This window comes from Cheilinus undulatus, linkage group 5, assembly GCF_018320785.1.
Source record: "Cheilinus undulatus linkage group 5, ASM1832078v1, whole genome shotgun sequence".
Taxonomy (NCBI): Eukaryota; Metazoa; Chordata; class Actinopteri; order Labriformes; family Labridae; genus Cheilinus; species Cheilinus undulatus.
Window position 1 is genome coordinate 44,798,143 of NC_054869.1, and position 13,611 is coordinate 44,811,753.

The 13,611-nt window shown below is 39.8% G+C and overlaps 1 protein-coding gene across 1 annotated transcript in view; it reads left to right on the forward strand.

Moving 5' to 3' along the window:
• Positions 1–637: 637 nt before the first annotated feature.
• ank1a (ankyrin 1, erythrocytic a) overlaps positions 638–13,611 on the forward strand; it is a 239,117-nt gene continuing 226,143 nt past the window's right edge. Inside the window, exon 1 of the mRNA XM_041788242.1 lies at positions 638–803. The gene's annotated coding sequence lies outside the window, so the exon portion shown is untranslated. The remainder of the gene's footprint in view (positions 804–13,611) is intronic.

Below are 13,611 nucleotides of genomic sequence, written 5' to 3' on the forward strand. Positions count from 1 at the left end.
GAAACACAACAAAAATGTTTAAACACTACAACACTTTATAAAACACATATTTTGTGAAACAGAAACTTTTTGTGGAACTTGAAAACATTTGATTTAACAGAAAAGCAATTTTGAAACAAAATTATGACCTACAGTGAAAACATTTCATGAAATACAAATATTTTGTAAGATAGTTTTTAAAAGAAAATAAATAAACATTGGATGCGACAAAAACATTTTATGAATCTATATATATATATATATATACAATATAAATAGCAACTCATAAAACACAAAAACATGTGTTTAAAACCTTTTTTTGAGACAAGCACAGAATTTATTCCTCCATGATTTTTGCATGACACAAAATGTTTTGTCGTTTCAGCAAATGTTTGACCTTTAGGGCCACCATACACTGATGTGATAAATTTTGGATTATCCTCTTGGACTCCTGGCTAGAATATTTAGTTTTTCCGCTGCTCAGTTAACAAAACGTGTTTTCAGTAGAAAGGACTTTTTATGTCACTATCTCTCTCCTCCTCTGGCTTTATTATTGACAATTAGCCAGATTAAAGGAGTGGGGATGTAATTTGGGCCAAACGCACATATTGGCTGCCTGTGCGCGCGCCTGTGTGAGGTGAGAAGGCCTCGCGCTGGTGATTAATTACAGCCAGGCCTCGTGACACAGGTGGAGGCTCTCCCGGTGCTGTCTGCCGCTGCTGCCGACACGGAGGGAAACCCAGCCCGGCTAATTGACCCGGCTTCTGTAAGGCCATCCATCACGCGTGGCCCGAGTGGCCCCGTAAGAAACACATTATTCAGAGGTAAGTTAGTTAACAACGCAGCTCCTCCATTCATTAATGCTATTAGCTCAGACTCTCCTGTCTGTCCTCAGAGAAGTAACGATGTTAGAAGGCTGCTTAGCCAAAACCTAGCTTTTAGAAAGGTAGATTCGGGGTTTTAAGGCGGTTTTGATTCATTTTTTTTACTTTTTAGTCCATTTAGAATCTTTAAATATTAGAGGCACAGTAGCTGGGCTCAGAGTTAAGCTCAAGAACGACCTTTTTACTTCAACGTCTTTTAGCTAGTTTTAGCATTAAAATGAATGTCCTTTTAGCATTAGCTTGTCTGGATACTGAAGCAGCATTTTCGTAAACAATTGTTATTCGAAATTTCTGGGGCGTTTTAAAATTTAAACTGATGTATTTAGATATTCCCACACAGGCAAAAAAAAGACTAAGGTTGTCAACATTTCTAATACTTAAGTGCTTTTAGATGCTAGGCCTTTTGAAACACTGTAATCTCTGTTATTTTTGCTATTGTGAGAGTTGAAGCTCCAAAACTTTTAAAATTACTGTATCAGGGATGCACAACATTACTAGCATGATGTCAGTATTGGCAGATTTTAGCTCACAAATTTAATTATTTGATTGGCAGATATGGATATTTCTGCCCATATTTACAACTGATATTTGACTATAAAATTCTGCCTATATCAGCTGTAAATATTGGCCATGGAAACCAATAAGTAAGAGGATTTTTAGGCTGGACTGAGAGACCTACATCAGCCTATGTGTTATTCTTTATACACCATCAGTCTTTACACTTTAAAGTGTACCTAAAGGACAGAAATGTGTTGGTTTGTTCATCCTCAAACTTTAAATTGTGTTTTTTAAGGACTGAAGCTTTTGGTCTGAATGTCATTGAAGTAAATCCATCAGTATTGGTCTTGGATAAAATTAATATGTAAATATCTGCATATCAGATATTCACAAAAATCCAGTATTGTTAATCCCTATATTGTATCTATTACAAAACATGGTTCACAGGAGACAAATAAATCCATTCAAAATTTTTGGCAATCTCCTACACAATGCTCAAATTGCACAGAAAACACAGGTATTTCAGAAAACTGCTGATCTACTGGGATTTTCATGCACAACCATCACTATGGGTTTACAGAGATGGGCTACAGCAGCAGAAGACCACACCTGGTGCCACACCTGTCGGCTAAGAACAAGAAATTGAGGCTGCAGTTCAAACAGGCTCACCAAAATTGGACAATAGAAGACTGAAAAAATGTTCCCTGCTCTGATGAGACTCCATTTCAGCTGCGACATTAGACGGCAGGGTCAGAATTGGGCATAAACAACATTAAAGGATGGATTCATCCTGCCTTGTATGAGCGCCACAGCCTACCTGAGTATTGTTGCTGACATGTCCATCCCTTCGTGACCACAGTGTACCCATCCTCTCATGGCTTCTTCCAGCAACACGATAAACCATGTCACAAAGCTCAAATCATCTCAAACTGTTTCATGAACATGACAAGGAGTTCACTGTGCTCCAGTGGCCTATACAGTCACCACATCTCAGCCCAACAGAGCACCACAGGTATGTGGTGGAATGTGAGTGTCGCATCATGGATGTGCGGCCGTAAAATCTGCAGCAACTGTGTTATACTACCATGTCAATATGGACCAAAATCTCTTCGGAATGTTTCCAACACCTTGTTAGAATTTTGCCAGGAATCATTTAGGTAGTTCTGAAGGCAAAAGGGGGTCCAACCCAGTACTAGCAAGGTGTACCTAATAAAGTGGCCAGTGAGTGTGTACAGATGCAAAAACACTTGAGTCAATTGGAAAAACAACCAAAATATTTCAGGAGAAATTGATAAAAAAGAAAATGTCTGGTTGCATTGATAGGAAAACCCCTAGACTAATACTCTATTACTTTATTGATGCACCTTTTCAATATTTCTTTTCAGGTATCTTTTACTTAGAGATACAGGATAGATCGTGAAGAAATAGAATGTATCAACAATCTGATAAAGCATACAATCGCTGAACGCTACGCGATCTATTTGTGTCTGCCAGTGCTCACTTGCCCCTCCTCTTCTGCTTCCTGATGGAGCAGGGAACAATGGCTTCAAATGAAAATGAAACTTAAGATTTAGTCCTTAAAAAGAAGTCTAACTGGACTACATAGAACTGTTTCGTATGTTTCTAAAATACCAATGTGCTAAGAAGTTATTTGCACAGTCTGCACAAACTTTGCACACTTTAAAAAAATTCTTAGCCCTGTTTTACTTTTTTGAATTGTAACAGCTGATATTATTCTGCACTGTCATTATCTGATCATGTCATTAACAATCCTATTCATCTCTCTGCTCTGGACTTATGTGTCGTGATAACGGAATAACAAGTTAAACTGCAGAGCCTTTTTATGGAGCGGAGCTGTGATGTCGGTGAGGTCTGAACATTGGTTGTCATTGAATGATACATGCTTTAGCTCTTTGTCATGCTGAGAGATGAAAATTGTCCTCATCCTAAGCTGTTGAGCAGAAACTTGAAGGTTTTGTGCCACAATTGACAAGTATTTAAAACAGTTCATAATTCCTGCCAGCTTAACTCAAGCTCCAGTTCCAGCTGAAGAAAAACAGCCCAACAGCATGATGCTGCCACTGCCATGATTCTAAAGTCTTACTAAGATGTTATATTCTTAATGGCCCTCGTCACGATACAAACATTTTAAAGTTGGTAAAATTTTGATATAAATCAGTCAATATTGATACCTGTTTTGATTTTCACAGTAAAAAAAATGTAAGCCATAGGCACCTAATGTTAAATATTTTTCTAGTGTTTGATCTGTTTTTATTGCTTCTGCATGCTGTGTAAATTACACAATTAAGACTGTGCTGGAGTTTGCTTGCAATTTCTCATAGATGAATTCTTATCTCAGAAACCTGAAAAAGATGTGGCCTTTTGAAAGCTCTGGTGCTCTACGATACTATAGATCTTTAAAATTCCAAAGATTTCCAATGATATTTAGAGTGTTGTGAGGAAGCAAAAAGAATGAGCACCAGGAACCTTCTTTTTTAAGAATTTACTTGACAAAAAGTGCATTTTGAGACGACGTGCTCTTCGTCTGACTTGCCAGGCTTCTGTTTCGGATCGAGCATTGAATTTCTAATATAAAAAAATATCAAAAATTTTGACAACTGTAAGGCAAATAACCACTTTTTCTGCTGTATTTTACCTTTTCTTACCCTGTCATTGATGCCATTACTACACATCAGTCTGCTTGGTATCAGTCAGTCTCTCCTGTCTGTTTTAGATTTCTTTCTCTCGTTTGCAAACCTTCAGACTCGGCGGCACAGACAGGCAGAGCGCTGTTCAGATCAGCTGTCAGAGCAGAATGTGGGTGGTGCGGTTATGGAGGCCTGAGGACTCCGCTCTTCACACCTGGTCAGGACCCACATGTGCTTTCACTTGACTTCCCCTGCAGAAATCTGTCAAGAGAAGACGTATATCAGAGCCAGCAGGCAGTGAGGAGCAGTGATTTCTCTTCTCCAGAAGGTGGCTTGTCATTGTGGCGTCTCTCCCCAAACATCCAGCCTGGCTGTGAGTGTTACAGAGAGCAGAGAGTAATTGCAGCGGGGTCACGTCTAGTAGTCACAGTTGACCTTTTGTCAATGAAGTTATAGCCCTGTGAGTGTTTATGTTGAAAGTGTAGCAGGGACGAGGAGGAGTTTTTGTTTTGTAACACAAGTTTATTACCTAGTTTGTCCTATTAACTTTGAAACAACAGGACAAGTGATACATTTCACATGTGCTACAGTTTTCATAGTAAAGAGGAAAAAAAGGGAAAGATACCCCTCCCTAAATAACAGATTTATCTCATGAAAGGCAGAACTACTTTTAAGTTTATTTTCAGATTTTTATGCCTTTGCTCCAAGCGGCAACCTCTGTGGTTGAGAAATGAGGCCAATGCAGAAGTGCAAAAACTGCAGTTCCTCGGGTGTCTACTTGAGGCTGTCTGCAGAGGCACAAGAGTCACAGACACTGTAGGGGTCGACCGGTTATCGGCCTGACCTATTGTCAAGGCAGATGTTTGGCATTTGGCCTGATACGTCAATAAAATGACAGCCAATACTGAAAACGGTGCAAAAACAGCAGCCTTTCAGATACCAAGTTTTGTAGCAATTTATTTTAATAATCAGTAGATTCAGGGCACACGTGGCCTAGTGGTTTAGGGAGCACCCCATGTACTCCGTCGGCCCGGGTTTGAATCCAGTCTGTGGCACTGGACTGCATGTTTCTCCACAGCTCTCTCATCCCTGTTTCCAGTTCTATCCACTATCCTCTGCTGTCATTAAAGGCATAAAAATGCCTTGTAACAGTGCTTCTTGGCAATAAATCATATACTGCTGGAGAGCCTGTTTTGTTGCTCGGTAATGGTGCCACATTTGTAAGGAACATGCATTTGTGGGATGGGCAGCAGAGCTAAGTATTTGAGTTGCGCCCATGAAAAATCTTCCAAATCTTCCAATGCCAAACAAACAGCAGGCCCACACTGATCCCACAAGTGTTCAATGGGGTTGAGGTCAGGACTGCTGGCAGGCTAGTCCATCCTCTCCACTCCAGAATTCTGGAGGTAGTCTCTAATAAACCCTCCTCTGTGAGGGAGAGTGTTGACATCTTAGAGGAAAGAGTTCAGTCTCAGACTGTGGAGATATGGCATTGCCACTGGAAGCAGAATCTCATCTCTATATCTCTCTGCATTGAGATTGCCTCCAATGATGACAAGCCTTTTTTTCCAGTGAGGCAGATGCCGCCTCACACCATCACACTGCCTTCATCAAAAGATGTTACTTTATTGCTGCAGCAATCATTATAGTGTTTTCTGCATCTTCTCCACACTGCGACCTTATGATCCAGCTACTGGTGGCAGAATCTAGACTAACTGCAGAACATATCGTCCCTCTGCATCAGGTTCAAGTGTACTTGTTGCAAACGGACCCGACTGCAAATCTGTAGAAGACAACCTACAGTTCCAAAGGCTGACAGGGTGAGGAAACAGTCTTCTTGGGCTGTCAAAACAAGAGTCAAAAGCAACAGAAAAGTAAGATGTTTGGCATTGGCAGAGAAATTTAGGCAAATTGTCTATGGCTGCAACCTACATACTTAAGTTTGCTATGGATCCTCTGAATGCATGTTCCATACAGATTTGGCACCATTCAAAAGGGAAGTAAACAGACTTTCCAACTGTGTATGATTTATTGCCAAGACGCATTGTTACAACAAAGAAATAATCTACCAAACACAAATTTCCTTACTTATAAAATTTATATATTCAGTTATATATTAAGCAAAAGTTGTTGCAACAGAATTTTAAGTGATAATTGAGATAGAATGTTTTAAAATGAGTCTGTTTTTTTAGTTACCTAAAAGATGCCATGCATTCGTGCATTTCAGACTGCATGCAGGAGTTTACCAGCAATTTTTGTCCATTCAAAAATAAGAAATCAGCCAGTTGTTTTTTCTCTTTGTTCTATTGAAACATGGATCTATGTTACTGAATTTTACTGTGATCACTCTAAAGTATTTGACATTCTGGTAACAAAAACTCTTACCTGAACATTCATTCATATACAATATTTGCAGAAACACAAATTCCGTCTGCCAGTTTTCTACCCTCTTTAAGGGTACAGCCCCTTTGAGGACGTCCAAGCGGCGATCTGACGACTCTGCCCATCCCCATAGCTTACTATGTTTTTTGAATTGAGGTGTCCACCGTACAGTTTTTAATCTTTTATGGGATATTAGTACAAAGTTACAAGTTTCTACACCGAAGCAACAAAAATGTAACCCGAGGCACAAAATATTATTGCTTTAGAGGACTAAGCATGGTGTAGGGCACTTTCACATTAGGCCCAGTTGTTTCAAAACGCGCCGTGGCATGGTCCCCCCCCCGGCTTGCTTTCACACAAGCAACATCAAACCTTCCAGGGCGCACTTGTGTATTTACTCAGTCTGAAACAGCAGGTGGCGGTATGCACGTAGCTGGTTTACAACCCTGCAAAGGAGGAGAAAGAAGAAGCTACCATGGCAACCACTGGGGTAATGACCTGAGTGATAATTATTTTTGTTTTGACCCGGCAAAAAGTCCATCTTGCAGCCATAGATGATTAAAATCACTTTTGAGATGCTAGCAACTTTGCTCTTCATATCTGCACATCTACTACAGCTCAGAGGATTAAATGGGCTCACACCGCGCAGATACAGCGGTTTTTGAGGTGACAGGAGACTTTTATTGCCTTTGCACCTCCTCTCACTGACTCCAACTGGTGTTTATCTGTAAGGTGAGTCCCAACAGACCATTTATTGGCTGGATTCTGATGATCTCTGCCCTTTATTGAGGAAAAATGTTAACAAACTGCCGCACTGTTGAGAAAAGTTTAGTTTTTACGATGATGCCATAAAGCTGATACGACGCTCTGTCCCGTATCCGAGCGTGGTTGCATTCACATCTCATCCGAACCGTTCCAGAGTCCACTTGAATTGCGCCCGAGACCACCTCCCCAAGTTGGCCCGGGCCCAGTGCCTGGGCGTGGTTCGTTTGCATTCACACTACTCAAACGAACTGGAATTTGGGCTTAAGTGCACTCGGATCCAGGACCGGGCCCCTAGTGTGAAAGCCACCTAAATTTCACAAACACTATGATAATGTTTTTATTCACTAATCCTGTAAATTTGTGCACACAGCATCTTCAGTTGTCCCTCAAAACATTCCTTTTTTTTTTTTTTTACTCAAAATTCTCCTGCAGCAGCTTTGGCTTCAAATTTAGCTGATTATCAGAAGTGTATTAAGCTTTGGCTCTTTATGATATTATAAACATAGCATATGAAGGTATATGAGAATTTAATATTTAATAAGCTTAGTCTTTGATACAAGACTTCCCTGTTTTTCCATGTTCGTCTAGCTTTGTGTAGCACATTATTTAGTCTGTTAATCATGTATTTTCAAAGTTCTCAGTCTTAAGTTTGAGTCACCCACTAAACTCACTACATGATCTATTTATCAACAGGAGACTCACGAGGAGGTGTTAAGTTTTTTTGCCGCTGCCTGAAATACATATTAGATGTCTTCACACAAAAATATAAACTCAGACTTGTAATGCCGACTCTTTTCTTTATATTTTTCCCTCTTTGGTTGATGTAAAAACACTCCTCATGACCATCTTCGTTCATGCAAACTTGTAACTACAGACTGCTCCATTCATCAGGCAGCCCAACAGCACCACCTACCTGTAGGATAGTAGAGGAGGCCTTTGACAGAGCACAACTGTCTATAAATATAGGTGCTTCCTCTGTAAGTGGAGTAAAAATACACAAAAAAACAGCATAATTCAGCAGAGAAATATAGTTTAGTTTTCTGATGACATAGGGATTAAGACATCAATATTTTGGAGGTTGAGGTGTGTTAGTGTGATTTATTTTCTGTTCAAAAAAAGCATATAAGCTTGAAGAACTTCTACTGTTGGTTATATTTTAACCAAAATCTGAGATTCATTTTTTCTGTTCTGAAGCATTGCTAATGTATTTGTGCAATTTAGACATTGTGCAGGAGTTAGTTGCACTTTTTGGTGAATAAAATCAATAACTGATCCAACACTGGGAGCTTAGGATTTGTGTTTTTGTTGCTTTGGTAGTCATCCATCCAGATCTTTTATAAAGAGGGTATTTTATTACATACAATCGTAATAAGTATTGTGTCATGATCAACAACATCAGCATGAGAGCGACATGCTGTAGCCCAGCAGTGTGTCAGTTGAAATATTAATGTTGTTGAGTGAATAAAAGCAGTTTTCTTATGGTAAAAAACGCAGAAAAATATCTTCAAAGAAACTAATAGGGTTTGAGAAAAGAAAGGGCACAATTATCATCTTTATGTAAAGGCTCAGCTAGGCATGCCCCTTGGTGGATTTTATTGCTGATATCCGATATGCCAACGATTACAGATTCATTATTGTCCATTCCAGTATGGATACTGATATACAAATGTAGTCCAGACAGAAAACTTCATGCCTTGAAACACAAGTGAAAGTGTAAGGAATCAGAATTAATAAAGTAAAAGTCAAGCCCACGCTTTAAACTTAATTGTACATATGACTGATTTTTTCAGCTAGTAGATCATTTGCAAATAGGGATATCAAACACGTAAATGACAACTTAAAAACATTTAAAAAGAACAAAACAAATGAACAGCAAGAAAAAAACAGTAATATCCTTCTGCAAGTATCGTAAAAATATGAGTAGAGCAGAGACATTGTTCAAGATAGTGAAACGAATTAAAGGCATTCCTCTTAAACAGGGATAAATAAGTGCAAATGAGTTGTGTTAGTTCAGGTATTTTGTGCCTGTCATTTGCATTGGCAGGGCATGGCCTTTGAGCGGTTGGGTTCAGAAATCAAGCACTGAATTTGTGTTTTGATTCGGGCTGGTAGTCATTGGTTATTGGAAGTGGTACCTTGCGGAACCAGATTTCTAGGACTGACACCTCCCAGTCGGTTTGTTAGTTGGTCAATACGCTCTTATCTGACCAATATTCCTGCTGGTGATCTGGTGGCATGCAGGCGTGTGCATGTGAGAAAGAAAAGGCAGTGCACGCAGGTGACTTATTGAGAGTCGTGCAACAGGAAACAGAGAGGAGCAATGCAGCATTGGGCAGTACAGGTAGAGAGGCACACAAAGTGATGCAGAACATATATTCTGATTGTTTCACAGCAGTTTTGTTGTAAAGAACTTGAAAACAACATATCTTAAACTCAACATAAAGATGCAGGATGTTTGTATTGAAGTGGCGCTGCTGAGTTTCTCCACTCTGCCCTCATCAGAGCCTCAACTCCCCTGGCCTGTTTAATTCACTGGTCAGCAAATGCGTGGTACTAAGTCCCTTTATGATTGCATTAACAAGTAAACGTCAGCATTAGTGTCTGTTACAGACGGAGAGAGACAAACGATGTCTTCTGGCCATTAGGGCCCAACCAACTGATTTTTTTTTGTCACTTCACCTCTATAAGTGATCACTGCATGCTGTCTGATATATGCTGCACATGTTCTACCCAGTACAAAAATAATTGCTGTCTTTTATGCCGTTATGTAATTGCACAGTTTGACATCAGAATTGTGACTGTGATTGTGATTTGATCCGTTGTGCTGCACAAACAGAAATTCTCATTAAGTATTTGCAAAACACATAAATCCACCTCAAATTCTTTTCTTCTTTAAGATTTTATATCCCCTACAGCAGTGGTTCTCAACTAAAAAGCACATAATTACAGAGAGGCCTGCATACATACATCTTATTTTACTCAATTTTCCCAAGATAGCATGGAAATTTGGTCATTTCTTTAGGAATTTCCCTGTTATCTTAAAGAAATAAGCAATTTTACCCAAAGAAAAATTTGCAGAATTCTGAAATTTACCCATCAAACCCTGAACTTTTTCTCAAATCTGTGTATTAAATTCTGTCACATCCAGTGTTCTTTTTTTTTTTTTTTTGGACATGCCAGCATAAGCGACACTGTGACCACAACCACAAACAACCATTCAAAACGTCTCACCGTTGTCTGTGTAGCAGCAAACATAAATATGCAGGAGGATATCTAATCAAATAAATCCGTTCATTAGGAGAGCTGCTGGTATTTCTGCTTTTGCATTAATTACATAGTCATTACCATATCAATTAGAGAAATCAGAGATCATGTAATTAAGGTTTAACCAAAAGCACCTGCTGCCTCGGAGCTGTGCTGAGCTTTGTGTGTGCGTGTGCGTCAGTCCTAATCTAATCTCTGGCCTCTGACAGGACTCCCCCTCATCAATCCTGAGCTGTCGGAATTCAGCCGAGCCTTTTTTTTGTTTTGGTTTTGTTTTTGTTTATAGGAGTGGGTGGCAGCAGTGGCGGCGCTGTTGGGGGGCGTCATATTAAGTGTTGTCATGGAGATCAAATTGATTGGCAGGGACGCCTGATTAGAAAGGAAGAATGGGAGACAGGTGGAGGGAGGCGTGCTGTACATCTAAAGGAACAGATTGGGACAAAGTGAGGACTCACTGGGTGTCAGTTTGGTTGTACCTTGTTCAAAATAACCGGTAATTACACTAACGGTCCTGAAACAATATTGACAGATGTCCCTCTGTTTTGTTTTGGCTTAACTGACATAAGGTTGTCAACATTTTTGATCACTTGATAGTTCTTCTGATACCATGTGTTATAAAGGATGCAAACTCTGGCACTTGATGATCTGTGGTAAACGTGAGACAGCAACAGAAGTGTAGCTTCCAGTAGTATCCTCGCTTCCTTATGCAGCAGTCGTTGACCTGACATATGGTGTTTATATGGCAATGATAAACATAGTGTGCCTGTCATGGCGATAGATGCCACAAGATGATGAGAGCATGTCCTGTTACAATTCTAAAAACTAAGAATTTCTTTGGCTTGAATACTGATGGGAATAGGTGAGTTAATATAGCAACTCAACTACCACATATACAGATGCTTCTCAAAAAATCAGAATATCATGAAAAAGTTCATTGTTTTGAAACTTCCATATATTCTTGATTCATCATTAAAAACCGAAACATTTTTAAGCCTTTTTTGTTTAAAAGCTTTGAATAGGGCTTAAAGCTCACAAGTTTATAATACAGAAATGTGGACCTTCTGGAAAAACGTGCTCATTTATGCTTTTAGTAATTGGTTGGAGCTCCTTTTGCTCTAATTTCTGCATCTATGTGACATGGCATGGAGGCGATCAGTCCGTGGCAATGCTGGGGTGATGTGAAGCCCAGCTCACTTGGATAGCAGTCTTTAGCTTGTCTGTATTCCTGAATCTAGTCTCTCATCCTCCTCTTGACAATACTCCAGAGATTATGTGTTTCAGGTCAGACGAGTTGGCTGGCCAATCAGGCCCAGTAATGAAACAGTCAGTAAACCAGTTTCTGATAGTTTTGTCTTTACTGTGGGCAGGTGCCAAGTCCTGCTGGAAAAGGAAATCAGTATCTCCGTAAAGCTTCTCAGCTGATGAAAGCGTGAAGTGCTCTAAAATCTCCTGGTAGATGGCTGACAGCGCTGACTCTGGACTTGATAAAGCACAGTGGGCCAACGGGATATTGAACCATCACTGACTGTGGAAGCTGGACTTTGGACTTCAAGCACCTTGGATTCTGTGCCTCTCCAATCTTCCTCCGGACTCTGGGACCTTGACTACCAATTGAAATGCAAAATGAACTTAATCTGAAAACAGGACATTGGTCCACTGAGCAACAGTTTTTTTCTCTTCTTAGCCCAGGTGAGATGCATATGACGTCTGTGGCTCAGGATTGGCTCGGCACTAAGAACACAACACTTGTAGCCCATTTCCTGGACCCTTAATCCACTGACTTCAGCTTCAGTCAGCTCTTTGTAAAGCTCCCCTAAGTTCTTGAATCTGCTTTGTTCGTCAGCCCTCTGAAGGCTGAGCTCATGCCTGTTCCTTGTGCACCTTTTCTTACCCCACTTTTCGCCTTCATTTAACTTTCCATTAATATGCTTTGATACAGCCTCTTAGAACAGCCTGTTTTTTTTTTTCAGCAGTGACCTGCTGTTGCTTACCCTTCTTATGAAGAGTGCCAATGATTGTCTTCTGGACAAAAGTCTGTATATTGAATGTTGTTGCTTGTCGTGGTAAAGGAAAAACATTAATAGTACAAATTGCTGCTGCTGCTAAGTCACCTGTTAACCACAGCTACATGCAGGGAGAAAATAACCTTGCAAAGGTCATTGATTGGCCAGATATAACGTCTGTCATGCCATTGGAAGGATCCATTTGCAAAGCTTTAAGCTGATATCCTTGTTCCTGGTCAGAGAATGACAAGACCAATCAGTGTCATTTGATGAGAAAACAGGCGGTAGCCAGGGGTGTGGTTTAGTTTAAGCAACTGCAAGCCTGTAAACAGTGGTGGCTGGTGAAGAGATTAACGATAACACAGCTGAACGTCCTTCTATGGTTTATAGCCTTAAAAAGATTGTTCTACTTATTTCAATAAAAATGCATCCTTATAATTCTTAAGTTTTATTGTAATCATCCAACCTTTACTTAACCAGGGTTTTCCCCATTCCAATACAAAATGCTCTTTCACAGGGGAGTTCTGGCTAAGAATTAGGATTAAATACTTGATACTCTCCTGATACCACTCATTTTAAAATAATTTGATCAGTCATTTTTTACTGATCGACAATTTCCAGACTAGAGATGAAAATGATGGATTTTTCTGATATCTGATATGCCAGTATTTACAGATTTATTTCAGCCGTTAAATTATCTCAAACAAATATTTGAATATGCATTTCAGACCTAAAATTCAGTCCTTAAAACACACTCAAAATTTTAACAATGGAAATGAACAAAGAAAAAGTTTGTTGGCCCTGCCTAAACCCCACAAACTTGTTCATACATACTGCTGATCTTTACAGCTGATTTATTGGTTGTAAATATTGTCAGAAATCATCATATATGCCAATACAATATTTAACTGTCTGAGCTTATATATGCTGATATTGATATCATGCTGATATCATTCATTCCTTATCCAGGCAGGGTGAAACTTTTTTTTTTTTTTTTTTAAAGATTTATTTTTGGCCTTTTTGCCTTTATTTGGTAGGACAGTGGATTGAGTCGGAAACAGGGAAGAGAGCGGGGAGAGACATGCAGGAAACAGTGCCACGGGCCGGACTTGAACTTGGGTCGCCTGCGCACATGGCGCGTGCCTCAACCACTCAACCACTGGCGCCCCAGGCAGGGTGAAACTTTTA